Source organism: Schistocerca nitens, chromosome 1, assembly GCF_023898315.1.
Source record: "Schistocerca nitens isolate TAMUIC-IGC-003100 chromosome 1, iqSchNite1.1, whole genome shotgun sequence".
Classification (NCBI taxonomy): Eukaryota; Metazoa; Arthropoda; class Insecta; order Orthoptera; family Acrididae; genus Schistocerca; species Schistocerca nitens.
This window is the reverse complement of record NC_064614.1, coordinates 1,057,767,019-1,057,793,865: the sequence shown is the minus strand read 5'-3', so window position 1 is coordinate 1,057,793,865 and position 26,847 is coordinate 1,057,767,019. Positions and strand designations below refer to the sequence as shown.

The 26,847-nt window shown below is 40.5% G+C and overlaps 1 pseudogene; it reads left to right on the top strand.

Annotated features, from left to right (window-relative positions):
- LOC126225742 (V-type proton ATPase subunit E-like) overlaps positions 1 to 22,577 on the top strand; it is a 35,518-nt pseudogene extending 12,941 nt beyond the window's left edge.
- Positions 22,578 to 26,847: the final 4,270 nt, after the last annotated feature.

Sequence of the window (26,847 nt, the reverse complement as noted above, 5' to 3'; positions counted from 1 at the left end):
AAGCATAGCTTGCAATTCTTTCTTAACTTGTTCCCTGTGAATATACGGAATGGGATAATGTTTGGCTTTAAATGTGTCGTGCTGTTTTACTTGAAATTCATACATAAAACCGGACATAGTACCAGGAACGTTGTCAAAAACTGGAGCATGCTGTAAAAGAATTTTGCGTAGTTGCGTGCGTTCGTCGTCTGTGTTTCCACTGCTCTGTTTAACTTTCTCAGAAATCATTTGCATAACGTCGTAGTCGGCTTCGTCTGGAGTATTACAGTTGTGTACGTACGTATCTGTGAACAATGTGGAATGACTATGTCACGTGATGCGGAAATGACCTCTGTACGATTAATTGTTTGTTCTTCTGCAGATCAAGAGCGCTAAAATTCTAAAGCCAGTTGTACATTTTCATCCTTTAACATTAAATAGGAGTTTTGAAAGTCAATAATTGCGTCGTGTTGTACCAGAAAATTCGTACCTAAAATAACGTCTGTTGTCAATAAGGGAACAATTAAAAAATGTGAGTAAAATGTGTGACCTGCAATACAAAATGATAAATGTGTCTGTAATTTTACATCTACTCCTTTACCAGATACTGCTCCTTTTACTTTAGTTTTGCCTAATGGTAACGTAGGACAGACATTCTCTTTATTACATTCGTTGAAAGTTTCCTCATTTATAACTGACATAGGTGATCCAGAATCGATTACTGCTGAAAATTTGGATGATCCAATCTTTACTTCAATGACAGGGTGTGAAATGGTTTTTTGAATAACCGGTCTTTCCTGCAAAAGAGTGTCTTGGATGTCGTCAAAAGTAATTATATTTTCGTGAACAAGATTCTGTGTGTCAAAAGTATTGCTTGCGTTGCTGGAAGATGCAACCTGTACCGTATCTAGTCAAATTCTTTCTGACGTGCTGTTATTTGCGGGAGGATGCTGTGGCATTTCGACTATTTGTACTGTTCTGTTATTTCTTCCTGACGTATTAGGTTCGGGATGATATCTACTGTCTGGTTCATTCACGATAATCTGTCGTTGTGGATGATTCTGCTGCTGGTAAGACCGACTGTTATTAAACGTACGCTGAAAATTGTGCTCATTACTTTTACGTCTGTCATGATAGTCATTTCTATACGGCGCATTGCGATATGAGTTGAAATGGTGTGTTTTCTGTACGTACTGATTTCCTTGTTGCTATGCGTTACTATTTGGCGGAGCCGACGCTATACGTGTAGGCGGCGAAACATTAAAGCTTAGTTGACCTTGCACATTACATTGTTGGTTAGGTATGCTAACCGGCTGGCTTTGATGCTGTTGCGGTGAAAAGCGTCTATTGTTACCAGAACGTGGTTCCTGTTGCTGATAATTTTGACGATTGCTGAAAATGTTGTACATACTGATGATTACAATTTTATATGTTATTAAAATTACGGCGGTAGTTGTCATTTCGGGAGTGTCTAAGGAGAACTGTCATTTTCGGTAAAATTTGTCATATCAGGTTTTCTTTACTCATTCTTAATCCTAGATAGACCGTTAGTTGAAGAGCTGTTTTGATAGATATAAAGGATAGTAAAAGAGAAGGCAGCAGTGCAGAAAACTAAAGATGAAATAGCACTACTACGGCTCGGGGCCCAGTGCACGCTACGGCACATATTCATTGAAGTGTAATGAATCCCCTGAGGTCTATTACGCGCTGCAAATAAATTTTAGTTTCTGCGTTACAGGCAATGGCGGTGAAAATTCAAAAGCAAATTGTCGTATCCAGTCGAAAGCGTGTACCTGTGCTCTGTTATTTTTAAATACTTTAAATTTTCTCACGGATAAAAATAGCTTATAATCAACGTTATCATCTCTGAATGTGTCAACAGGTTCAGGATTGCATGAGAATCTGTTTGTCTGTGTCTCTTCGGATTCTAAGTCCTGTGGTCTCTGTAAATCACTTAAGTTATACTGGCTGTGTGAGTGTGACAAATGTTCGGAACGAGGCGTATGCTGTGACGTGTTAGTGACTGAAACATTTTTCATTTCTGTCACTTTAAAACGTTCGTCAATTTGGCTGATCTGTTGTTCAAATTTCATATCGACTTCCGTATCCAGAGTGCGTGAAACTTCTGCTGACATTAATTTAAACTCGTCGTGTAACTGTGTCACATTTTCAGAACATTGTTTAGCGACCGCGCTACTTTCATCTCTAAGTGATTCTGTTGTGGCTGCATGTGTATTACTTAATTCTTGTGCAACAGATCTAGTTTCTTCACTACTGTTACTAGCACAAGCCTTAATTTCCTCACATAATTGTTCTTTAGTATCATGGCATTGCACGGTAACGGCTGTAATCTGTTCACTAAGTTGTTTGTTCTGTTCATTAAGGTTGTCGTGTTTTTCATTCGACTGTTTGAAACTTTCATTCAACTGTTTGGAATTGTTGTCTAGTTTTTCAATCCACTGTTCGAGAATTTTATTACGTTGTTTGTACGATTCATTAATTTGTAGCAATAATGCCATAACTTGATCCCAGCCAAAATTAGCGGCTCTATTCTCTGTACTGTGTGATGGTGTATCTGCAATTGTCACGTTTTGTGTATCCATTTGGTTACTCTGTGATTCTTGAAAATGTTTGCTAATCGGATGTGCACTGTTGGTTACTACACTGGAATCAAATAAATCTGACGTATTCTGGTTACACTGTTCATTTTCGTTAGAAAAATTTATCTGTTCGTTACGTAAATTTTGCAAAACGGGTGTGTCAAACTGGGCAGCGTTCATTGTAACGGAACGTGCCGCGTCATCAATTGTCGTTAAATTAACAGAGGACACAATTGAATTTGTTTGCTCATCATTAGCATTAAAATCATTACTACTGATCGGTACACACTGATTGTCTGTAAATGGAGGATTATCGCTATTACACTGAGTGTCGCAAGTATTATTGGTCAAATTAATCGAGTCAGCTTTTTCACTCATTGCACATCGCGATGTACTGTTAACAGTTTTCCGCAGCATTTTCACAAATCAAAATTAAGCACAAAATTGAAACAAAGACAAAGTAAAAAAAGGGAACAAACACAATTACAACAAAGAGCAATAAATTGCTGATGATCTATGAAAGAAAGCGTAACAAATTAGTAAATGCGTTGCGCCAGATGCAAACTACATTTAAGTAAATAAGAGCAGATATATGACTACTTCTCAGAGATTTACAAAGAAATACGATCCTGGCAGGGTCGCCAAGTGTAACCTCCCCACAAAATTTAATAAAATTTTAAATATTATTTGTTTAATGATTCTAATTTTTGTGTGACCTCAGAACAAAATTGGTTCCCATTTATAATCTCCGTGCAGAAATGCATTCACATTTAATGTACCAACAAAATTCTTTTCTCATTTAATGTAAGCTCGAAACAGAAAAATTCCTAAACCTCGTAATAAAAAATAAATTCAGTAACCTGGTAAAATTTGGACGACAGCAGTGCTGCGTCGTGGCCCCGTAAGATCATTCTGAATAAAAGGCAAAAATTCTTACCTCAATAAAAACGGCGAATATATCTGCTCTTACTTAACATTTTTCCAGCACAGCTCCGTGCAATGCTGGCCTATACATTTGTGATCTGTGAAAGGAAGCAACTGATTTTTTAAAAAAATACTTTATATTACAAAAATTATTATTAGGACATTTTTTAAAACATTTGGATGACAGTTCAGGTACATTACTAGATATGCGCGAGGCTGCTTTTAACCTTATACAATAATACTCAGGCTCCGGACCCCGACCAGAGCAGACTCCAGGCAAGCGCAGACAACCTCAGACTAGCGACTAGCAACAACTAACTGCTACAGTTACACAGTTCATACTGCAGTCAATACTGCTCTCTGGTCAGCGATTCTCATATCGCAGACAGCGCACACCTCTTACAAGATTAAAACTGAAGAAACTGCAAAAAGGTGGGAATTTAAGGAGATGGGACTTGGATAAACTGACTAAACCAGAGGTTGTACAGATTTTCAGTGAGAGCATAAGGGAACAATTGACAGGAATGGGGGAAAGAAATACAGTAGAAGAAGAATGGGTAGCTTTGAGGGATGAAGTAGTGAAGGCAGCAGAGGACCAAGTAGGTAAAAAGACGAGGGGTAACAGAAGAAATATTGAATTTAATTGATGAAAGGAGAAAATATAAAAACGCAGTAAATGAAGCAAAAAGGAATACAGACGTCTAAAAAATGACATCGACAGGAAGTGCAAAATGGCTAAACAGGGATGGCTAGAGGACAAATGTAAGGACGTAGAGGCTTATCTCACTAGGGGTAAGATAGATACTGCCTACAGGAAAATTAAAGAGACCTTTGGAGAAAAGAGAGCCACTTGTATGAATATCAAGAGCTCCGATGGAAACCCAGTTCTAAGCAAAGACGGGAAAGCAGAAAGGTGGAAGGAGTATATAGATGGTCTATACAAGGGCGATGTACTTGAGGATAATATTATTGAAATGGAAGAGGATGTAGATGAAGATGAAAAGGGAGATACGATACCGCATGAAGAGTTTGACAGATCACTGAAAGACCTGAGTCGAAACAAGGCCCCCCGGAGTAGACAACATTCCATTGGAATTACTGACAGCCTTGGGAGAGCCAGTCCTGACAAAACTCTACCATCTGGTGAGCAAGATGTATGAGACAGGCGAAATACCCTCAGACTTCAAGAAGAATATAATAATCCCAATCCAAAAGAAAGCAGGTGTTGACAGATGTGAAAATTACCGAACTATCAGTTTAATAAGTCACGGCCGCATAATACTAACACGAATTCTTTACAGACGAATGGAAAAACTGGTAGAAGTCGACCTCGGGGAAGATCAGTTCGGATTCCGTAGAAATGTTGGAACACGTGAGGCAATACTGAACGTACGACTTATCTTAGAAAATAGATTAAGGAAAGACAAACCTACGTTTCTAGTATTTGTAGACTTAGAGAAAGTTTTTGACGATGTTGACGGGAATAATCTCTTTCAAATTCTGAAGGTGGCAGGGGTAAAATACAGGGAGCGAAAGGCTATTTACAATTTGTACAGAAACCAGATGGCAGTTATAAGAGTCGAGGCGCATGAAAGGGAAGCAACGGTTGGGAAAGGAGGGAGACAGGGTGGTAACCTCTCCCTGCTGTTATTCAATTTGTATATTGAACTAGGAGTAAAGGGAACAAAAGAAAAATTTGGAGTAGGCATTAAAATCCATGGAGAAGAAATAAAAACTCTGAGGTTCGCCGATGACATTGTAATTCTGTCAGAGGCAGCAATGTACTTGGAAGAGCAGTTGAACGGAATGGCCACTCTCTTTAAAGGCGGATATAAGATGAACATAAACAAAAGCAAAAGGAGGATAATAGAATCTAGTCGAATTAAGTGGGGTTATGCTGAGGGAATTACATTAGGAAATGAGACACTTAAAGTAGTAGATGAGTTTTGCTATTTTGGGAGCAAAATAACTGATGATGACAAATGTTGATGGTGTTAGGACAGCAACACCATCAACATTTGTCTTCAAACAACAGCCACGGTCTCCATCATGTCATCATATGACAAAATTGCATAACTGATGATGGTCGAAGTTGAGAGGATATAAAATGTAGACTGGCAATGGCAAGGAAAGCGTTTGTGAAGAAGAGAAATTTGTTAACATCGAGTATAGATTTAAGTGTCAGGAAGTCATTTCTGAAAGTATTTGTATGGAAGTGAAACATAGACGATAAATAGTATGGACAAGAAGAGATTAGAAGCTTTCGAAATGTGGTGCTACAGAAGAATGCTGAAGATTAGATGGGTAGATCACATAACTAATGAGGAGGTACTGAATAGAATTGGGGAGAAGAGGTGTTTGTGGCACAACTTGACTAGAAGAAGGGACCGGTTGGTAGGACATGTTCTGAGGCATCAAGGGATCACAAATTTAGCATTGGAGGGCAGGGTGGAGGGAAAAAGTCGTAGAGGGAAACCAAGAGATGAATACACTAAGCAGATTCAGAAGGATGTAGGTTGCAGTAAGTACTGGGAGATGAAGAAGCTTGCACAGAATACTTGCACAGAATAGCATGGAGAGCTGCATCAAAGCAGTCTCAGGACTGAAGACCACAACAACAACAACATGTATGTAGTGGTAAATTTCGATCGGACTGACTCACATATTGTTTCCTAGGAAGAAGAAAAAAACCAGCTCACGCGTTTTATAAGGTAGCTGGCCACACTTTGGAGCAGTGAATCTTTAGTAGTTCTGACACACACCTTACTACGTAGAAGCCTTCTCCAAAAACCAATAACGTAATGCTGCACTTGATACTAGTAGATCGAATCAACGCGCTACTGTTAGGTGAAATCAAATCGGACAACGCTCTTTTGGTGTAAAAGCTACCGAGAAGTGACATTCATAGCTAGCGTAAGATAAAAGAAATTTGAGAGTGATAGACGTTTTCTTTCTTGCACAATTTTTGTGACCGACACAAAGTACCCTATTCAGTCTCTCTCTCTCCGTCTGTCTCGCTCTCTCTCTCTCTCTCTCTCTCTCTCTCTCTCTCTGTGTGTGTGTGTGTGTGTGTGTGTGTGTGGAAGAGCGGCGTCATGTTTATTTGATCTTCTTGTAAGCAAAAAGGGACCTAGAGGTCGGACAAATATTAAAAAAAAAAATGAATCTGTGTCTAATACTTGTTCAGAAATATACGTATGTAAGCTCTTAAGTATTAGTAAAGTAGGTTTCTTTGGACGTAATTCTCATGATAACTGTAGTCACATCCATTAATCCAAGTTGGTGAGTGTCTCAGATTACGCGCACTCATTGGATCTGTGTCTAATACTTGTTCCGAAATACTGTATACGAATGTAAGCTCTGAACTATCAGTAAAGTAGGTTTTTTTGGAACTAGTTTACCTGATAACTGTAGTCCACATCATTTAATCCAAGTTAGTATCTCAGATTGTCGATCAAATATCATATCTTCTCGTAACACACACCATGAAAATTCTAATCATGTTATGAGATAAATATAGGTTCGAAGATATTTATTGAAAACGTAACCAATCTGAAAAACTATATTTCTGGCAGCCATAGGCTGAGTGTATAACAAAGGCTGTTTCTCAATCTTGGTTCTATAGCAAGTAGACGAAATGATACAAATCATCTGGCAGAGTAACTTTCAAAGTCCTCCATAAGGTTGGCTATAATGCAGCTGCCAGCATTGCTGTTTCTAGTGCAGTCGATATCCACGTTAAAACTACAGGCATACAGCGTATGCTTTTATAATCTATTATAGGTCTGATCATCTTCGTTTTTGAGTAGAGTACCAAGGTATTCCATTACGGAATAATCCAATAAAACTGCTATTTGTCATAACTGGCACACATTCAGCTAAAAATGTAACATTTATGTATTTCAATTTACGAGTCATAAGCACAAAAGATGTCATGATGAACCATATTGAAGCTAGCAGTACTTCCTCAATAGACAAATTACACAACATTCTTAGGACTGCATATACGAAACCTCTAATAGGTGACAGTCTCATTCCGCTCGACCCACATGGCCTCCTTCATGTGTCAGGAAGGTGTAGTTTGTTCGATATTTCTGGACAGTCAGACCTTCCAGAGATGCGTAGTTGTTCTTTGAATACTCATAATTACGGCTACGAGATTTTTTCCATATTATTAACACACTAACAAAAAGGTCTGAGGAGAGCACTGGGTTTGACGTTCATAGAAACCACAAATAACAAATACTCGTGTGTTTCTGACACGACTAACTTGGCCGATGAAACGATTAGATGAACAGACAGTTACATCCTTCTGCCATTAGGAAATCATTATAGGTCATGATTGTCTTTTTTATGTAAAGTATTGAGGTATGATATTGCGTTGTCCCATTACCGAATAATCTATTAAAACTACTGTCTTCCACAACATACGCCATCCAACTAAAAATATAACAACTGTGTTTTCTAATTTTAGGCGCTACAACCAGAAATATATTACGCTCAACAGTATCTAACAGTATCTAAGGTAGTTTTACATCCCAATAGACATTAGAACTACGTATACAAATTTTTTTCTAGATTATGGTCTACGTCTGCTCGACAAACAATGTCCCCTTTATGTATCAGTAAGGCGTAATTTTTTCTCTGTTGTTACCAGCAAAACAGCCAGGATTCACCTTTATATTAGTGTCACTACTACATTACTGTCACTAGTGTTTTCCATATTCTTAACACTGTAAAAAGAAACACCCCTGAGAAGATAATGTATCCCATACTGGTTCGCTTACGACAAATAGTCATACATGCCACAGATAGTTCTCTACAGAAAGGTCAGCACTGCTGTTTGGTAGCTCGACCGAGTTCCATGTTAGACATTTGATCATAGCATTATAACCGGTAAACGGACCAGATGACATGGAATGCATGCACATCCACACAAGTCAACAATATTTAATTCTCCAGAAGATTCCGGTTTAGACGTCATATCAGTCTGCCTTAGTATTTGTAAAAGTGTAGGACAAACACTGGAGGGCAATTACTCACTCTAATAGCAAAAAATCAACGGGTAAAGGTCGTGATGCCGCTTCCAGTCACATGATCTTCTGGTCACACATTCTAAATGTGACTGAATTTTCAATCCAATTACACTATTTCGTGTGTGCTGCAATGTGGATACCCCGTGACGAATGAGGAGGGACACGGGTCCAGCAACGAGAAGAAACACGCACTCAAGATGGCAGCAGTTACGGTTACATCATCTGAGTGCGGATTTAGTTCCTCTTTTTATGTGTGTGCTGCACCTTGAATACACCAAGACCAGGGCGTAGAGTGGATGTGTTTTTCTTCTGTATTCATGGCGTTACCCAAAATGTATATTAATGGGGGAAATTCGCTTTAAAGACAAGCAGGTCACTTTATAGCAAGAGAGTAATTGTTTATTCAGATAATAACGTATGAGCCCCAAAATGTCACATAAGGGATGGAGAGAAGAGATCGCAAGATGACAAACAGAACTACGAGGCAACCGTGGCGCTTAAGCTCAGACTAACCTACCGCAGCGGACCTGGCGGTGAGGTATGAAACAGTGTCTGCACTGACTGAAAATTCGACCATCCATCGCCAACGTGCGTTCACTCTGTAACAACAACGACTCTGTACTATTGTACATATAAGTAATCCTTTCTTCTGATTTACGATAAACTTGTGTAATTGATGTTCTGATTTCATTTCTTTTTGCTTCGTGCCATTATGTTAAGAAAACTGTAAATAAGTTTCAATGTGAATATTAATGTTTATGTCAAATGTCAAGTAATATTCTAATAGAATTGAAATGTAACAAATGTTGAGACTGTTGTAAGATGTTTAAAATTGTAACTGTGCGTCTAGTCCATACGTAGGCAATGTGTTAGGATATGTAGAATGTAAAACCTCGGGTGAATACCAGGTCTGTCAGGGAGCGGTAAAAGGTGGATGGCAGGCGAGCGCGGGAAAATGCGCGCGGGCACTGCACGGCACAACGGGCTGCGCAGCAGTACTAGTTGCAGTTTGGCACTGGTTTGAGCAACACCTTCTGGAGCGAGGAGGCTCTCCTGGAAGACGTAGCTTCATTGAGCCTCGGGTATGCCGTTCCAACGCCCGCACAGCATGGCAAAATTCCATAGGCACTAAATGGAAAAGTATTGCAACGCTAAGAAGAATTAAAGTGCCGATACCTCAAGAGCCATAGCTATGGTTGTATGTGTGCTCTGTGCCTCGCCACCTTGCCGCCCGCCAACCGCCGCATCGATACTAGCAGGTTGAAATTTTTATTACTGTATTCGTATGGATCAGAGAGTGAACTGTGTTTGTTTGGTGCAATAATAACCTAAATTTTACCAGAACTTTTCCATCATTTAATTATCCTCACAACTAACCTAGACAGGGTCCTTTCCAAACGTTGTGCAATCCGAGTGTCCCGAAATGAAAATTAAAAACTGTATTAATAAAAATTATTTGCAGAACTAACTATATTAGAATGGTTTTTAAAGAAATGTCTTGTTAATGAACCAGTAAATGAATAGCGAAGCTCTAACGAAGCCGAAAGATAACCTTAGTACTGATATAGTAATGAAGTTTATTATTTCGAGACAGGTTTAAAGGCATTTAAATGAGCTGTAAATAAGATGAAAAGAGTAGTAACTTATATACTGGAAATCTTGAATGAATATTAATTCAGTAATCTTTTTTTAAGTACAGCGATCATAACAGTTTCGGGGTCCCCCCTTCATCCATTTGAATTCTGAAGTGTTCTAAATTGGTTTGACCAGCAAAAGTTAAAGTCAATATAAAAGTCAAAATTTATCAGTGTTTATCTTTATCAAAATTGATATTTTGTGTGTGGCGAGAAAGTACAATTTCTAGGGTAGCATATGCCCGATTTTAATCAGATTAATAGACAGTATAAAGTTTTGTAGTAAACATAATAGTGTAGTGTTATGTATTCATAACTTTCCGTATCAGTACAGAACGTGAAACTATCAGTTCAATAGATTTTCTGATTCTAAAATTCTACGATATTATGTAGTGTTACAACTTGTTGTTTTGCATGAATATATACCAACTTGTACAGGGAAGAAAATCAGTTAATGCCTAATTAGGCTGGCGACAGTATTATTGTCACATTGGTAGCATCTTCTGGTTTGCTTTTGGTCTATCCTGACGTGTAATTGCATTTCGAACTTACTTGACGGATCATTGTTATTACAGAGTGGATGTAAGTCTGATTTGCCACCATTCAGGTACACGCGGTCGATATCTATACGAAAATCCTTTCTCATAAGATGAACGCCGCTCACTTACCATAGTACAGGCTTTAACGAGTACTGTGTCACGGAGGTTACAACTCCCCTCCAAAACAGTCAATACCGTATGTTCCGAAAGCGTTAAATTTCCCACAACTGATACCTTCGGCAAGAGCAATAAAAAAAAGATTAAACGTACGATAAATGGGTTTAAAAATTAGACAAACGCCAATAAATAGCATTTGGAACTAATCTAAGACATGCAGATAAAAATTATGCTATCCCTATTCACCACAGAGTCCGTTTTTATCCACTATCCTCAAATTTCTCGTGATTTCATCTACAGTAACTCAATAATTTGCAATCACTTTGTTTTGCTTCTTTCGATTCTAGAATCATACAACTTCACACTGCATGCGAATATTTTTAGGATTCGAAATACATATGACTTGCAACTCACATTCAAGGGGGATGGAGAATACGATTGCGTTCAGAATGATATATTACCGGTTCGTTACGCACACACATTTGTTTTATTTCTAATTATATGTGTGTCGCCATGTCTATTTCTCTCCTTGTATAAATAACAAAATCCATATATTTTTGTATTATAAGGGGTCTACGCGCTCTTTCTCTCAATCTTTACTGCAGATCTCTGTCAAAATGGCGTCAGATGGTCCTAATAATTCACTTTCCCTTGTAGTTTTCTCGGAAAGTATCCCAGACAGATCGCCAGAGACTTGGATATAGCGATTATATCACAAAAAATCCCGGCTACACTGTCAGTACGTTGCAAGTTGTCTATTTTGCAAAAGGCTGTTGTTCACAGTGATACACATAACTTCTTCAGTGGGCCGGCCGCTGTGACCGAGCAGTTCTAGGCGCTTCAGTCCGGAACCGCGCTGCAGATACGGTCGCAGGTTCGAATCCTGCCTCGGGCATAGATGTGTGTGATGTCCTTAGGGTAGTTAGGTTTAAGTAGTTCTAAGTCTAAGGGACTGGTGACCTCATATGTTAAATCCCATAGTGCTTAGAGCCATCTGAAACATATTTTCTTCAGTGGGAAGTAGTTCACACAGGAGGAGATTCTTTAATGTTTTGGAAGTGTTTTTCGCGCTATGACTTGAACTCACTAATTCAGGTTAGTGTCAGCATAAACCGAGATTTTATTTCAATATGCTGAGTTGGTGGCACTATACATAAACAATGCATTATCGGATAACAAAGTGGTTGTGTGGTGGAGACGCTTACAGTGTGTTCAAAAACGTCTGAATAAAAAAGCAAGAAGTAGCAGACAATCTCTCTGCGAAAAACCAGGAAAAACGATAGAAGGTGCTCTGGTGCTCAAAGACCGGTGTATCACAGTTCCGGTGCCTGCGGAAAAGTGATAATCACTGACAGATCATTTTTCAAGATCTTGCACGACATTTTGAACATGACATGCGTTACCGCACTCCGATTTTAGCTCCACGGAATCCTACACAGGAGACAGACGAACATGCTGCTGCTTTGGATTATCGTACACTACTGGCCATTAAAACTGCTACACCAAGAAGAAATGCCGATGATAAACGGGTATTCATTGGACAAATATATTATGCTAGAACGGACATGTGATTACATTTTCACGCAATTTGGGTGCGTAGATCCTGAGAAATCAGTACCCAGAACAACCACCTCCGGCCGTAATAACGGCTTTTATACGTCTGGGCACTTGAGTCAAACAGAGCTTGGATGGCGTGTACAGGTACAGCTGCCCATGCAGCTCCAACACGGTACCACAGATCATCAAGAGTAGTGGCTGGCGTATTGTGACGAGCAAGTTGCTCGGCCACCATTGACCAGACGTTTTCAGTTGGTGAGAGATCTGGAGAATGTGCTGGCCAGGTTAGCAGTCGAACATTTTCTGTATCCAGAAAGGCCCGTACAGGACCTGCAACATGCGGCCGTGAATTATCCTGCTGAAAGGTAGGATTCCGCAGGGATCGAATGAAGGGTAGAGTCACGGGTCGTAACACATCTGAAATGTAACGTCCACTGTTCAAAGTGCCGTCAATGCGAACAAGAGCTGACCGAGACGTGTAACCAATGGCACCCCTTACCATCACGCCGGGTGATACGCCAGTATGGCGATCACGAATACACGCTTCCAATGTACGTTCACCGCGATAACGTCAAACACGGATGCGACCATCATGATGCTGTAAACAGAACCTGGATTCATCCGAAAAAAGGGCTTTTGCCATTCGTGCACCGAGGTTCGTCGTTGAGTACACCATCGCAGGCGCTCCTGTCTGTGATGCAGCGTCAAGGGTAACCGCAGCCATGGTCTCCGAGCTGATAGTCACCGCTGCTGAAAACGTCGTTGAACTGTTCGTGCAGATTGTTGTTGTCTTGCAAACGTCCCCATCTGTTGACTCAGGGATCGGGATGTGGCTGCACGATCCGTTACAGCCATGCGGATAAGATGCCTGTTATCTCGACTGCTAGTGATACGAGGCCGTTGGGATCCAGCACGGTTTTCCGTATTACCCTCCTGAACCCACCGATTCCATACAATCCGACCTTTATCAAAGTCGAAAACGTGATGGTATGCATTTCTCCTCCTTACACGAGGCATCACAACAACGTTTCACCTGGCAACGCCGGTGAACTGCTGTTTGTGTATGAGAAATCGGTTGGAAACTTTCCTCATGTCAGAACGTTGTAGGTGTTGCCACAGGCGCCAACCTTGTGTGAATGCTCTGAAAAGCTAATCATTTGCATATCACAGCATCTTCTTCCTGTCGGTTAAATTTAGCGTCTGTAGCAATTTTAATGGCCAGTAGTGTATTTTACATCACCCGCATTCTCTTAAAGTGGTAGCCTGTGGTTTCTCTCTCCTTCCTCGGATGATGAAACCGATGTGGGCATATTTACAGAATGACGGCAAGGTGAATTTTGAGCTGGAACAGCTCAGAATACCGGTATCAAGTCATCCGTCGTTGGGAAAATGTGTCGCATTGAAGGGCGAATATGTAGAGAAGCTCTCGCACCATAGAAAAGTCTACGACTGCCACTTATGCTGTGATACGTGTGCTACAGCAGTTTCCAAAACTCGTATTGTTTTAGAAATTTTATTGTAAGTATTTTATGCGCAATGAAAATTACTCTTTAAGACAGATAATGGTGTTTCATTTGTATCTTCTTGTATACTTTTTATACAAAGTATTTGCAAAACCAATTCAATATTCCCCTTCGTGTTAGACACTGAATCTGCAATTTTTATCTCAAATGTGAAACGCAAAGCTGGTAGTGGGCGCAACTTCGCTCGTAGAACTAATAGGCTGTTTCATCTTGTGCAGAATCTGCTTCTGCGGTCGCACGTTGAGAGGTGCGGGCTGCGAACACTGTCCTGAATTATGTGTTCCGCGGCTGCGTGACAGTGAGCAATGTAATTACTGAAAGCACTCAGGTCCGCAGGGACGCTCCAGATTGCGCAGTTGCGCGCCAGCCCTCCCAGAGACCCGCCCACCCCAGACGCCCACGTCGACGAGCGGCATAACAGGGGACGTCCTCTGGGCACGTGCCAGACACTGCGAGTGTCACGTTGTTTGCTCTACATCCGCAGCGCGCAAGCAAAAATATACGCCAAGCGACGTCGAAAGAATAAGCTCGCCGGACAAAATCGTAGTAACCCCTATTAAAAAAAGAACACTGTTCGCTTTGGAGCACTCTATACGGTACAGAACTGGTACTGCGAAGTTGTGCGACCACTCACGTGAGTCAAGGCAATGATGTAGTTTGTGTGTTTGCCATTCGGTTGTGTGGAATCAACGCAGTAAGATGGGTCGACGTAGAGCCCTGCAGAATGACGGAAAGAATCTATCGTGTATGGTAGTGCTCACGACAACACTGTGAATTAAGTTGCGCGATTTGTTGGTATATCAACGCGATCTCTCAGGCGTGTCCAGAAGGAATGGTGTACCTCTCGCAGCCATGATACACGGCGTAGGAACAGTGGCCGTACACTGACGGGAAAAGATCGCAACAGTAGGAAATAACACAGGCCAACGAAAAATTTTTTTGAACAACTTTTTTTACTTTGATAGCTGATCTTTATAGATTTTTATGAGCTGAATCCAAATCTAGCCTTGGTTTTTTTTGTATCACCCAATGTTTTCGAGCAATATGATTTTTATTACATAGTATAAAAATCCTATGCTATACGGTAAATGGGGAAATTAATGAAAGGCTTTGTTACAAGATAAGCATGGTTTGTATTTACAGTAATCTACTTAAAACAATGATATGTGTTAATAGAGGTGTCACTTGACAGCTGGAATTGCTTTGTATTTTCTTTCTCTTTTTTCGTTTTAGCTTTTTGTATAGCTTTTTCTACGATGCGTCGCTTGCTGAACTTCTCGGTGAAGTGAACAACACTAGTCCCCCAGCATGTTGGTGTTCCAGCGGCCTTGGTAGCGTTTTTCCATCACCTGGTGAAAACGCTCTCCTTGCTCCTCATTAACATCTCCCATATTGTCTGGGAAGTAATCAGGGTGATTTTAAACTTCTTTAACATTGTAGCTATAGTAGAAACATATTCTGGGTCTGTTTCATGTCCTAAGGACTTTGTAACGACTTGCTTGAATGATAGCCATGCTTATTTCTCATTTAAGTCATTTTGGATTAAAAGTTAACATCAAACATCAATTTTCTAATGTCAGGTCCGACAAAGACGCCTTCTTTTAGTGTAGCTTCTGAAATGTGTAGAAACTCTTGGCAGAGATACTTAAAACATGGTCCATCTTTAGGCAGAGCCTTTACAAACTGTTTCATTAGGCCTAACTTTACATGTAGAGGTGGTAGGAGTACGTTTTATGGATCTACAAGGTTTTTGCGTAGAATGTTCTTCTCACCAGGTTTTAAAGTCTCCCTCACAGGCCAGTTCTTTTTGCACCAGCATTGATCCCTAGCCCTACTGTCCCGTTCTCACAAGAAACGCGGAAATTTGGTAAAGCCACCTTGCTCACCAAGGAGCATGCATGTTTAGATTGCACGTTTAGATTGCCTCATATCATCCAACCATGAACAGAATAGCCTATTTTATTTGGCACTATTTCTAGGTTTTCATAGCTTTCTTTCATATGTACAAAATGTCCAACAGGTATAGATGCATACATGTTACCATTGTGTAATAAAACAGCCTATAAACTAGTTTTGGATTAATCAATAAACAGCCTCCAGTCTTCCTTTTTGTATTCAATACCAAACTCATTCATCAGACTGTGAATCTCTGAGCAGTACACTAAATCACCTTCTTGTTGAGAAAACTTGGAAAATTGCTGCTCTCTCTTTCTATACATGTATATGCTGGTTCCAACTGCCAATAAGTTCTTTTCTTTTAATCTAGAGCCAAGCAATTCAGATTTTTCTTTCGTTGAGCCTAGATCCCTAACCAAATCGTTAACCTTGGTCTTAGTAAACAATACTTTCTGTATTACAATGGAATTCATCATCATCTGGTTCATCTAAATCACTTTGAACATCAGAAAATACTTCTGCTGGAATAGAATTTAAATCATCTGGTTGTTCAGGTACCGGCAAATCTACACCATGCCCTACTGGTCGGATGGCGAATGGAAGGTTGGGGTAGCTCATTACCTTCTTGTTTTTCGAATTATGACCCGTAACACTGCAAAAGTAGCAATCATTGGAATGATTTCTTGGCTCCCTCCATATTGTAGGAACAGCAAATCTAAAGGCTTTTTTCTCTTTTTTGGACAATTTTCTCAGATCTTCAACACACACACATAACATACCTTATGCGGCGCCGAAGATTTGTCTTGATCACAAAGTTTAGACCCAAAGTATGATAGACAAACCTTTTTCACAAAGTCTGTAATGTTTCTTTGGTGTTTTTTAATCACAAATTCACCACAAATATAACAAAAACTGTCACCAGCGTTTTTACACCCACGATTAGACACTGTACTGAGCACGTGAACAGGAAACGGGAACGTGAGGTTAGGTTGACAGTAAACAAAACACCATCTGTTAACACAAAAATAGAATCGTCCTTTTTTGCCACCAAATGTTCTTCAGCAGTGCTACCAACGTCATCTACATTCATTACACCTCCTTTTTAAATTATTTTAACTATATAAAAGCTGTTAAATTCTTAAAAAATCGCTTAATTTAATAAATTTAATTGAAAAATGTGAAGAAATTTTAGGTGATACAGTTTTTTAAGTATCATATTTGGATTTCCCACCCTAAAAAACATGAGAATAAGCTATTTTCAGCAAAAAAGTATTTCTATCGTTGGCCTGTGTAATTAATGTGGAGTAATCAAATTTCGGGAATACATCTGGCTATATGTAAGCGCGAGGAAAGCCATTGCAAATGTGCAATGATGGGACGTCAATAACCGGTGTAACCACGAGAATGTTGAATGTAAGCATCAAATCGTTGATACATTGTGTTCTACAGGTGCCGGATGTCAGTTTGTGGGATGGAATTCCATGCCTGTTGCAGTTGGTCGGTCAATACAGGAATGGTGGTGGTGGTGGTGGTTAGTGTTTAACGTCCCGTCGACAACGAGGTCATTAGAGACGGAGCGCAAGCTCGGGTTAGGGAAGGATGGGGAAGGAAATCGGCCGTGCCCTTTCAAAGGAACCATCCCGGCATTTGCCTGAAACGATTTAGGGAAATCACCAATACAGGAATGGTTAATGCTGATTGTGGATGGCGCTAGAGTTATCTTCCAGTGGTGTCCCGTACGTGCTCAATTGGAGACAGGCCTGGAGACTGAGCAGGGCAAGGTGACATGTCGACGCTCTGTAGAGCATGTTGAGTTATAGCAGCGGTTTGTGACTGAGCGTTGAAAAACACTTTCTGGAAAGCTGTTCATGAATGGCAGCACAACACGTTGAACCACCGAACTGACATTCAAATTTGCATCGAGCGTGCAAGGGATAACCACGAGAGTTATTGTTTTGGAATACATCTCCTGGAATGCTGTTTATGAATGGCAACACGACATGCTCGAATTACCAGACTGACGTACAGATTTTCAATCAGGATGCTTAGGGTAACCCCGGTAGTGCTCCTGCAGTGATATGAAATCGCACCCCAGCCTATAACCCCAGGTGTAGGTCCAATTCGTCTACGCCATTGACAGTTTGGCTGCAGGTGTTCACCTGGCCTCCTTATAGTCAGCACAGGGCCATCGCTGGCACCGAGGCATCATAAAACACAACAGCTGCCCTCCAATGAGCCCTCCCTTGGTACTGCTGAAGTCGCGAACGGCCGTGGTTTGGCGTCAGCGAATGCACGCTACAGGGCCTCTCTCTCGGAGCTGTCCTTGAAGTAAACGATTTATGACAATTCATTGTGTCACTGTGGTGCAAACCGCTGCTCGAACTGCGGCTGAAGAAGCAGTACGATGCACCACAGTTATACGCTGAATACTACGCTTCCTTCTCGGTAGTACCACGCGGCCGTCCGGAGACCGGTCTCCTTGTGACTGAACCTCTCTGTGCTTCTGACAGCCAGCAGTTGGGTACAGTGGCTACAATACTGCTTAGTATTTCTGCAATATCGCGGAAGGAACACGCAGCTTCTGATAGTCCCGATATTCGACCAAGTGCAAACTCAGTGAGCTGATGATAATGTCGCCTTAAAGGCATTCTTGACCAACACCATCTCACTACGACTACTCTCGAAGGTAGGTAACGGTCACGACCGTTACAGCGTGTAGATACAGCAAACCTGATTTGCATCCTCACAGTGGCGCTCCTTTCGCACAATTCCTTCTCGTCGTTGCCTTTTTTCCCGTCAGTGTACAAAGATACTAAAGGACGGTGATTGTCACTGAGAGCCGGTTTCAAACCGCACGCGAATTGCTACCGACAGAAAATGGAGATCCATCTCAGTCCAGCGAATAATGCGAAGCAAACTGTACGGCACAGACTTTGAGAGTCGGGTACCACACGGAAGGCCATTGCTTACAGCGGCACAAAAAGCAGCAGGTCATCAGTGACAAACTAACTCAGAAGCTGGAGAGTAACTGGCTGGAGGCGTGTATTGTGGCCAGACGAGTCGTGATTCCAACTCTGTCCAAGCGACGCGAGGCGTCGAGGGCACGGACAGCCTGCTGAGGCGTCAAGCCCGCAGTGTCTGAAGTGTGCAGTTCAGACCGGAGGGTGATTCTATAATTTTGTTTTGGCGGAGGGGAGGGGAGGGGGTATGGTGTTTCGTATCGTAAATTAGGCCCACTCACTCAAGTTGCCGTAAATGTTAATCAGTATCTTTTTGGTGTTTGCTTCTTGAGATGACATGAGATGATGTGACTAATCGAAAATATGACAGCAGTGATTAAACTGGCTGTCAGTTTACCTTGTTCCCAAAGTGAACTGGCGATGCTAAATATCAACGGCATTCCTGCTGTTGTCCCGACCACACCACCACGTCTAGCTAGGGTTTCAGTATTCAATAGATAATGAAAAGGAACGACAGTGGGAAACCATAGACCAAGAAAAAACAAACACGTCTGTTTTGTATTGTTGCAGAAAAATACATTAAATGAGAGTAGCCTGTAACAAGTGAACAACGGTTACCGCCCACAAATTAAGCTAAGAAACTATCGAGAACTAGTCTTGCTGCAGGACAAGACAGAATAACAATTAAAAAGGCAACATGTTACAGACACTGCAATGAATGGTCTAACCCCCAAATTAAGAGAGAGTGCACAGAGAGATAGTTGAAATGCTAATACTCATGAGAATTGAGGAGACGGGCGCAGGCAAGAGCGGTTTAGATTGCTATTGCAGAGACATGATACTATCACCGCGCCCACTGTTCCGTCCACTCACTGCTGCATCGCGTCGAAGTTATTACCGATTAGCATGCGGAAACTGATTACTGATCGCATTATACCGGGTCGCTCGATCAACGGCCACTATTGACATAACAAGCATGCCTACCCGTGTACAGTGGCGGCACTAACGATGGTCACGAACTGACTTCAAGTGGAACGTCGATGGCGTCTCTTGTCGCTTTGCTGTACAAAGACCCAACGACGCTGTATACCTACAGGGTGGTCCATTGCTAGTGACCGGGCCAAATATCTCACGAAATAAGCGTCAAACAAAAAAACCTACAAAGAACGAAACTTGTCTAGCTTGAAGGGGGAAACCAGATGGCGCTATGGTTGGTCCACTAGATGACGCTGCCATAGGTCAAACGGATATCAACTGCGTTTTTTAAAAATAGGAACCCCCATTTTTTATTACATATTCGTGTAGCACGTAAAGAAATATGAATGTTTCAGTTGGACCACTTTAACGCTTTGTGATAGATGGCGCAGTAATAGTCACAAACGTATAAGTACGTGGTGTCACTTAACATTCCGCCAGTGCGGACGGTATTTGCTTCGTGATACATTACCCGTGTTATAATGGAGCGTTTAACAATTGCGGAAAAGGTCGATATCGTGTTGATGTATGGCTATTGTGATCAAAATGCCCAACGGGCGTGTGCTATGTATGCTGCTCGGTATCCTGGAAGACATCATCCAAGTGTCCGGACCGTTCGCCGGATAGTTATGTTATTTAAGGAAACAGGAAGTGTTCAGCCACATGTGAAACGTCAACCACGACCTGAAACAAATGATGATGCCCAAGTAGGTGTTTTAAACGCTGTCCCGGCTAATCCGCACATCAGTAGCAGACAAAATGCGCAAGAATAGGGAATCTCAGAAACGTCGGTGTTGATAATGCTACATCAACATGGATTGCACCCGTACCATATTTCTATGCACCAGGAATTGCATGGCGACGACTTTGAACGTCGAGTACAGTTCTGCCGCTGGACACAAGAGAAATTACGGGACGATGACAGATTTTTTGCACACGTTCTATTTAGCGACGAAGCGTCATTCACCAACAGCGGTAACGTAAACCGGCATAATATGCACTATTGGGCAACGGAAAATCCACGATGGCTGCGACAAGTGGAACATCAGTGACCTTGGCGGGTTAATGTATGGTGCGGCATTATGGGAGGAAGGATAATTGGCCCCCATTTTATCGATGGCAATCTCAATGGTGCATGATGGATGTCCGGCACATAGCTCGCGTGCGGTTGAAGCGGTATTGAATAGCATATTTCATGACAGGTGGATTGGTCGTCGAAGCACCATACCATGGCCCGCACATGCACCGGATCTGACGTCCCCGGATTTCTTTCTGTGGGGAAAGTTGAAGGATATTTGCTATCGTGATCCAGCGAGAACGACTGACAACATGCGTCAGCGGATTGTCAATGCATGTGTGAACATTACGGAAGGCGAACTACTCGCTGTTGAGAGGAATGCCGTTACACGTATTGCCAAATGCATTGAGGTTGACGGACATCATTTTGAGCATTTATTACATTAATGTGGTATTTACAGGTAATCACGCTGTAACAGCATGCGTTCTCAGAAACGATAAGTTCACAAAGGTACATGTATCACATTGGAACAACCGAAATAAAATGTTCAAACGTACCTACGATTTGTATTTTAATTTAAAAAACCTACCTGTTACCAACTCTTTTATCACAAAGCGAAAAAAGTGGTCCAACTAAGAGATTCATATTTCTTTACGTACTATACCAATATGTAATAAAAATGGGGGTTCCTATTTAGAAAAAAGCAGTTGATATCCGTTTGACCTATGGCCTCGTCATAGCGCCATCTGGTTTCCCCCTTGAAGCTAGACAAGTTTCGTTCTTTGTAGTTTTTTCGTTTGAAGATTATTTCGTGAGATATTTGGCCCGGTCACGATCAATGGCCTACCCTGTATAGACGCAGCAGCCAGAATGTCTAGTTAGACACCAAGCGCGAGGTAGTGTAACTCGCCCATCCGTCAGTTTCTCCTAAGAAACTCGCTTACTTTTCATAAGGAACTTGATGATAAAAGTAAAAAGTGAGGAACATTCAAACAACATATCGCAACTCCACCTCCCGGCTAAACCACTAGATCTTTTTTCCTGTAGAAAATTCTTGGGACTCTTTCGAAAGTCCGCCTTCGCAGCCGCGTGGTAGACGGATCTTTGTGACCGGTTGTTTCGCGTTCCTGCAGGCTAAATTTGAAATTAGCTGTGGCTTTATGTTGCACTGACGATCAAAACCAGATGAAGCACATTATGGTCTTTATCAAGCAAGAGGCAAATGAAATGGTTGAAGATATTGATACAAAAGATGAAGAGAAGTTCAACAGCGAAAAAGGCCAATTGGTGCAACAACTGTTGAAAATAATAGAATATTATGAAATATAGGAAAAGAAGTGGAACTTCTGTCATCAGACATGTTAAACCAGATACACTTGAAAGCCTTGAAAGTTCCTGAGGATGGTGTGTGCAGCGTACTTGAAGAGGCGAGAAAGAGATTGAGAGAGACACAAAGGATCAGTCTCGATATAGTCACGTTCTCTATCAGTTAATAATGCAAGGACTGCTGCAGCGTTTCGAGCCATATGTCACTGTAAAGACACATGAAGTTGATCAACGTATTTTTGACAGCATCTTGTCATCTATTACACAGAAGTACAAAGAAATTATTGGTGGGAAGGATATAGCAATAAAAGTGGACACCGAATCCTTGTTGAATCCAAAAGTTACTCTTGGAATAGAGTTGCTATCACAGAAAGGCAGAATTCAAATTCTTGATACTATCGAAGCACGGCTAATACTAATTGCAAAACAGCTTATTCCCGAGATAACAAGTGCACTGTTTGGCCGTAACCCGAATAGCGAGTTTTCTGACTAAATATGTTTTATGCATAACTCTGGCTATTTAATTCCATTAAGTTATTAGTGCAGTAGCCTCTTGGTTATGGAATTGCTAGTTCATGAAATTTTGTTGTTGATTATATGTATATTATATGTAAATATTTTATGCTGTTTGTTCATAGTAGCGGCAGTTATGTGAAGCTTATCTTTGGGTTCTTTATTTGTTAAGTTATTGTGACACTAGCATAAAGCTCTGTGTAGTACAGCTGAATATTGTGTGTGCTACCTCTTTTTACTAAAGTATGTGACCTCCAGTACTATTAATAATTTCATCCTTTCAGTATTAAAAATGGTTAGGACAATGGGGTACTGCAGTTTTAATTTTTAAATATGCATTTAAAATAAATGTTGGCTAGCATACGGAGATAAGGAAGTTTTAATTTGAAATAGGTAAGACTGAAGACATAATATGAAAAAAAGTTGACAGTGTATTTAATCTTGTTCTCCTAGCTGTTTTTTGTTTGTAGTCGTATTAAAAGTTTGATGTGCTTACGTGGCTTCTTTCTTGTTACGTTCTAGTGGTAGATTTTATTATGAAGCACACATCGATGAATCTCAAGGACATAGAAGAAGATAAAAGTAACCAGGATACGGTTAAATACGATTTACTTTTATCGTGAAGTAAACGTCGTTGATTTACTTCTCTAACAGAAATTAATCACAGATAAAATATGTCTTTAATTATCAGGTTTTATAGTCTCGCTCCAAGCAAACTGAAATGTACTTCGGTTCTATTTTGAAATTACTTTTTCGTAGTAGAAATGATTTCAATGCTTGCCTCCTACAGCGGCCACAGATGCTAGGCTCATAGTTAATATTGGCTAATTATTGAACAGCTCTCGCTTAGCGTAATGTTCGCTACGTTAAAATCTCAGAAAACGAATATCAAGTTTTACCACTTCACTGCTTTTCAATGCCCATAGTCTTTATCTGTTAATAATTATAGTTTCTTATCTATCTCCCATAGTAAGATCTTCTATTTCTTTATCTGATTTATCACATCTTCAAAAAAAAGTCTGATCTTTGGAATCAACGCCGAGCACACGGCGAATTCACTTTTCGGAATAAATCGCGTGAAACACAGTTTTAATAATACTGATATATTGTTACAACTTCCAATTCACAATCATCACATCGAAGCAACTAGGATTAACAGACAACGTTGTTACAGAAAAGATGTGAACACAAGCAAGAGCGGAACAATATTGTCTCTATTCCTTATAGATTAATACAAACAAACGAATTGTAATGTATTCTTACTGCTTTACTCTCTTAGAGCTATCTTGTATTTATTTTTTATAACTAATACTTAAATATTTCAGTTAAACTAATTAAAGTTTATTTTTTATTAAAATTACGGCTTAAAGATGTCAAAGTGTGGCTATATTGCCCACCCGTCCCCCCTCTCCTTTCGGACTGGGGGCAGTGAAAGATTGTATCACTGGCCTCAGTCCCGAAGGCGCAACGACAGCGTCATATTTTCAAAGATCAGTTTTGTATTCACACGTAAATATCGTTTTTAACACCTATTTGAGCCTACTGGTGACTGATCATTATAAAACTCCAATTATTCTTAGGTCTTAAGTACTCCATTCTAATACTAAATGAGCTTAACAACCAGCTCCATAAATATTCCATGTACGGATTTTAAGTGATTTTAAAGGATTTTTCAGTTTTTTTATGCATTGGTTTATAATTTCCTTTGTTGCCTTTGTCTTGATCTCTCTTCTGGTCGGCTGGAGACTAATGATCTGGAACATCGACGGCGCAGATGTGCGAGCCCATTGGGGCTGTTGCTGACAGTTTAAGAACTGAGACCAACGGGATCATTTTCTCGAGATCTTCTTCCCACATTTCTGTGATTAAAAGATGATCTACATTGAGAGTAACTTTATCAGGCAGCTCTGAATACAGTATCCAGCGCTGTGGTAAAACCGTCTCCGTTCACGGTTAGACCAAACGACATTACTTGAAACTGAGAGCTTCTAGTAGAGAAGTTGGAGGCTGTGTATTTCCTAGATTCTTTATCTATTTTGACCTGACAGTACATGGATTTTAAGTCCGCGGATGTTAAGAATTTCACCCCGTAGAAGATCTGTAATAGATCCTCTAAGTTTTCTTGTCGCGTCCGGTCAGGTATGCTTAATTTGTTAACGTCCAAAACCAAGCCTGGTCACGGCGAGTAACGGAGTGCTGTAACAAGAATTTGAAGGCTCAATGATCTGCCAATCTAACATTTTACGGATCTGTTTGGTCACTGTTTCTTTTTTTGGAGCAAGGTACAGGATAAGGAGATCAACAGAATGTTCTAGGGGATAAACTTCTGTAAGTAGGCTGTTTAGGTTTTCTTATTGGTAACGCCACATAGCGCTCTGTATGAAAATCACTGGCTGTGCTATGTGCAGTCTGTGGCTAGTTTGCATTGTTGTCTGCCATTGTAGTGTTGGGCAGCGGCAGCTGGCTGTTAACAGCGCGTAGCGTTGCGCAGTTGGAGGTGAGCCGCCAGCAGTGGTGGATGTGGGGAGAGAAATGGCGGAGTTTTGATATTTGTAAGAATGGATGTTATGAACTCCTATATATATTATGACTTTTGATGACTATTAAGGTAAATACATTGTTTGTTCTCTATCAAAATCTTTCATTTGCTAACTATGCCTATCAGTAGTTAGTGCCTTCCGTAGTGGCGCTTGGTGTATTGCAGTAGTTCGAGTAACCAAGATTTTTGTGAGGTAAGTGATTTGTGAAACGTATAGGTTAATGTTAGTCAGGGCCATTCTTTTGCAGGGATTTTTGAAAGTCAGATTGCGTTGCGCTAAAAATATTGTGTGTCAGTTTAAGCACAGTCCTGTACAATTGTTCAAAGGGGACGTTTTATACTTCTATATGGTACATGTAAACTTTTTTAATTCCAGGCTTATCGTCAAATGCCTTAATATAACTATTCAACAGATTACCAAGTTCCTTTTGTTGTTCGTCTGTCAGATACTTGGATTCAGTCACTTTATTAGTTATAAGTTCTGAAATCTCTACCTCTTCCCTATTATGGGCACCATTCAAACTAAATTCATCTTCAGTGTTCAGTACCACTGGACTGATGCATTTTATGTTAATTGGTTGGCAGTATTTACTGTGAGGTTTCGGCATTTTCAGAAGGTTCTGCCTTATACTGTTACCTCTATTTTCTAAAACTAATATTCCTGCCTAGAGGTCTATTATAGTTTTCCTCTTGCACAGAAAATCCGATCCCCAAACCGAGACCGATAATTTCTTCAACGCCAAGAAGGTGCTTTTCAGTACTTCCTTCTGGATTACAACGTCGACCTGTATTTAAAACTTTAAAGTCTATGACTGCCCCCCCCCCTCCCCAAAAAAAGCTCCAGTAACATCACATTTCTGAACGGGGAAAACCGGAATCTTACTTATCAAACTTAGCTGCTTGTGCAAATTACAGTTCATCTCGGAAGTAGTAGCTCTAGTATCTGTAATTATATCTATAGTTATATCATTGACAGATGCCTTAACCATTGCCTAATTTATACTTTCTGGGTTCTTTGCCAAGTTCATTCTGTAACTTTATGCCATCCCGTCGCGTCTACTATGCGTACACTAGGACAGGTTTGCGGCCACATTTTTGAGGTACTTGGGTGACGTATTATTACTCTGGTATTGAATTGTTGTATCTGTAAATGCTGTTGAGTAGCGACAGCAGCCTGCCAAGAACCTTGACCTCAATTGGACGCCACTGATTGTTCGTGTTTTGATTATCACGCTGATAATTCCCATTATCGTAGTTTCTGTTATATTTTCTTTTGCGGCTATTATGGTTGAGTTGTTGATATTGGTTTGAATTCTTATTGTTAGAGTACTGGAAGTTCTAATTAAAATTAGTGGGTGGAGCTGGCTGACGGATAAAGTTTCTATTTCCATTCCCGCTTCCATTTCCGGTCCCACTTCCATTTCCATGGCCATTTCTATTTCGCTTATAATTATTATTGTCCCAATTCGGGTTGTGTCCATTATTTTGGTTGTGTCCATTATTTCTGTTTTCCCTAAAATTTCCACCAAAATTTTGATTATTCTCATTTCCGTTCATTTGTTTGAGGTCCTCTTGAATCAGATCAAGGGAATCAAAGGATTTAAGGTCGGTATCTGGTACGTAAATCAATTTTTCTCGAATATTATTGTAGTATTCAGGACTATAAACATCTTTTCTCAACTTTCTTGTTTGCTAGCAGACCAAAATTTGG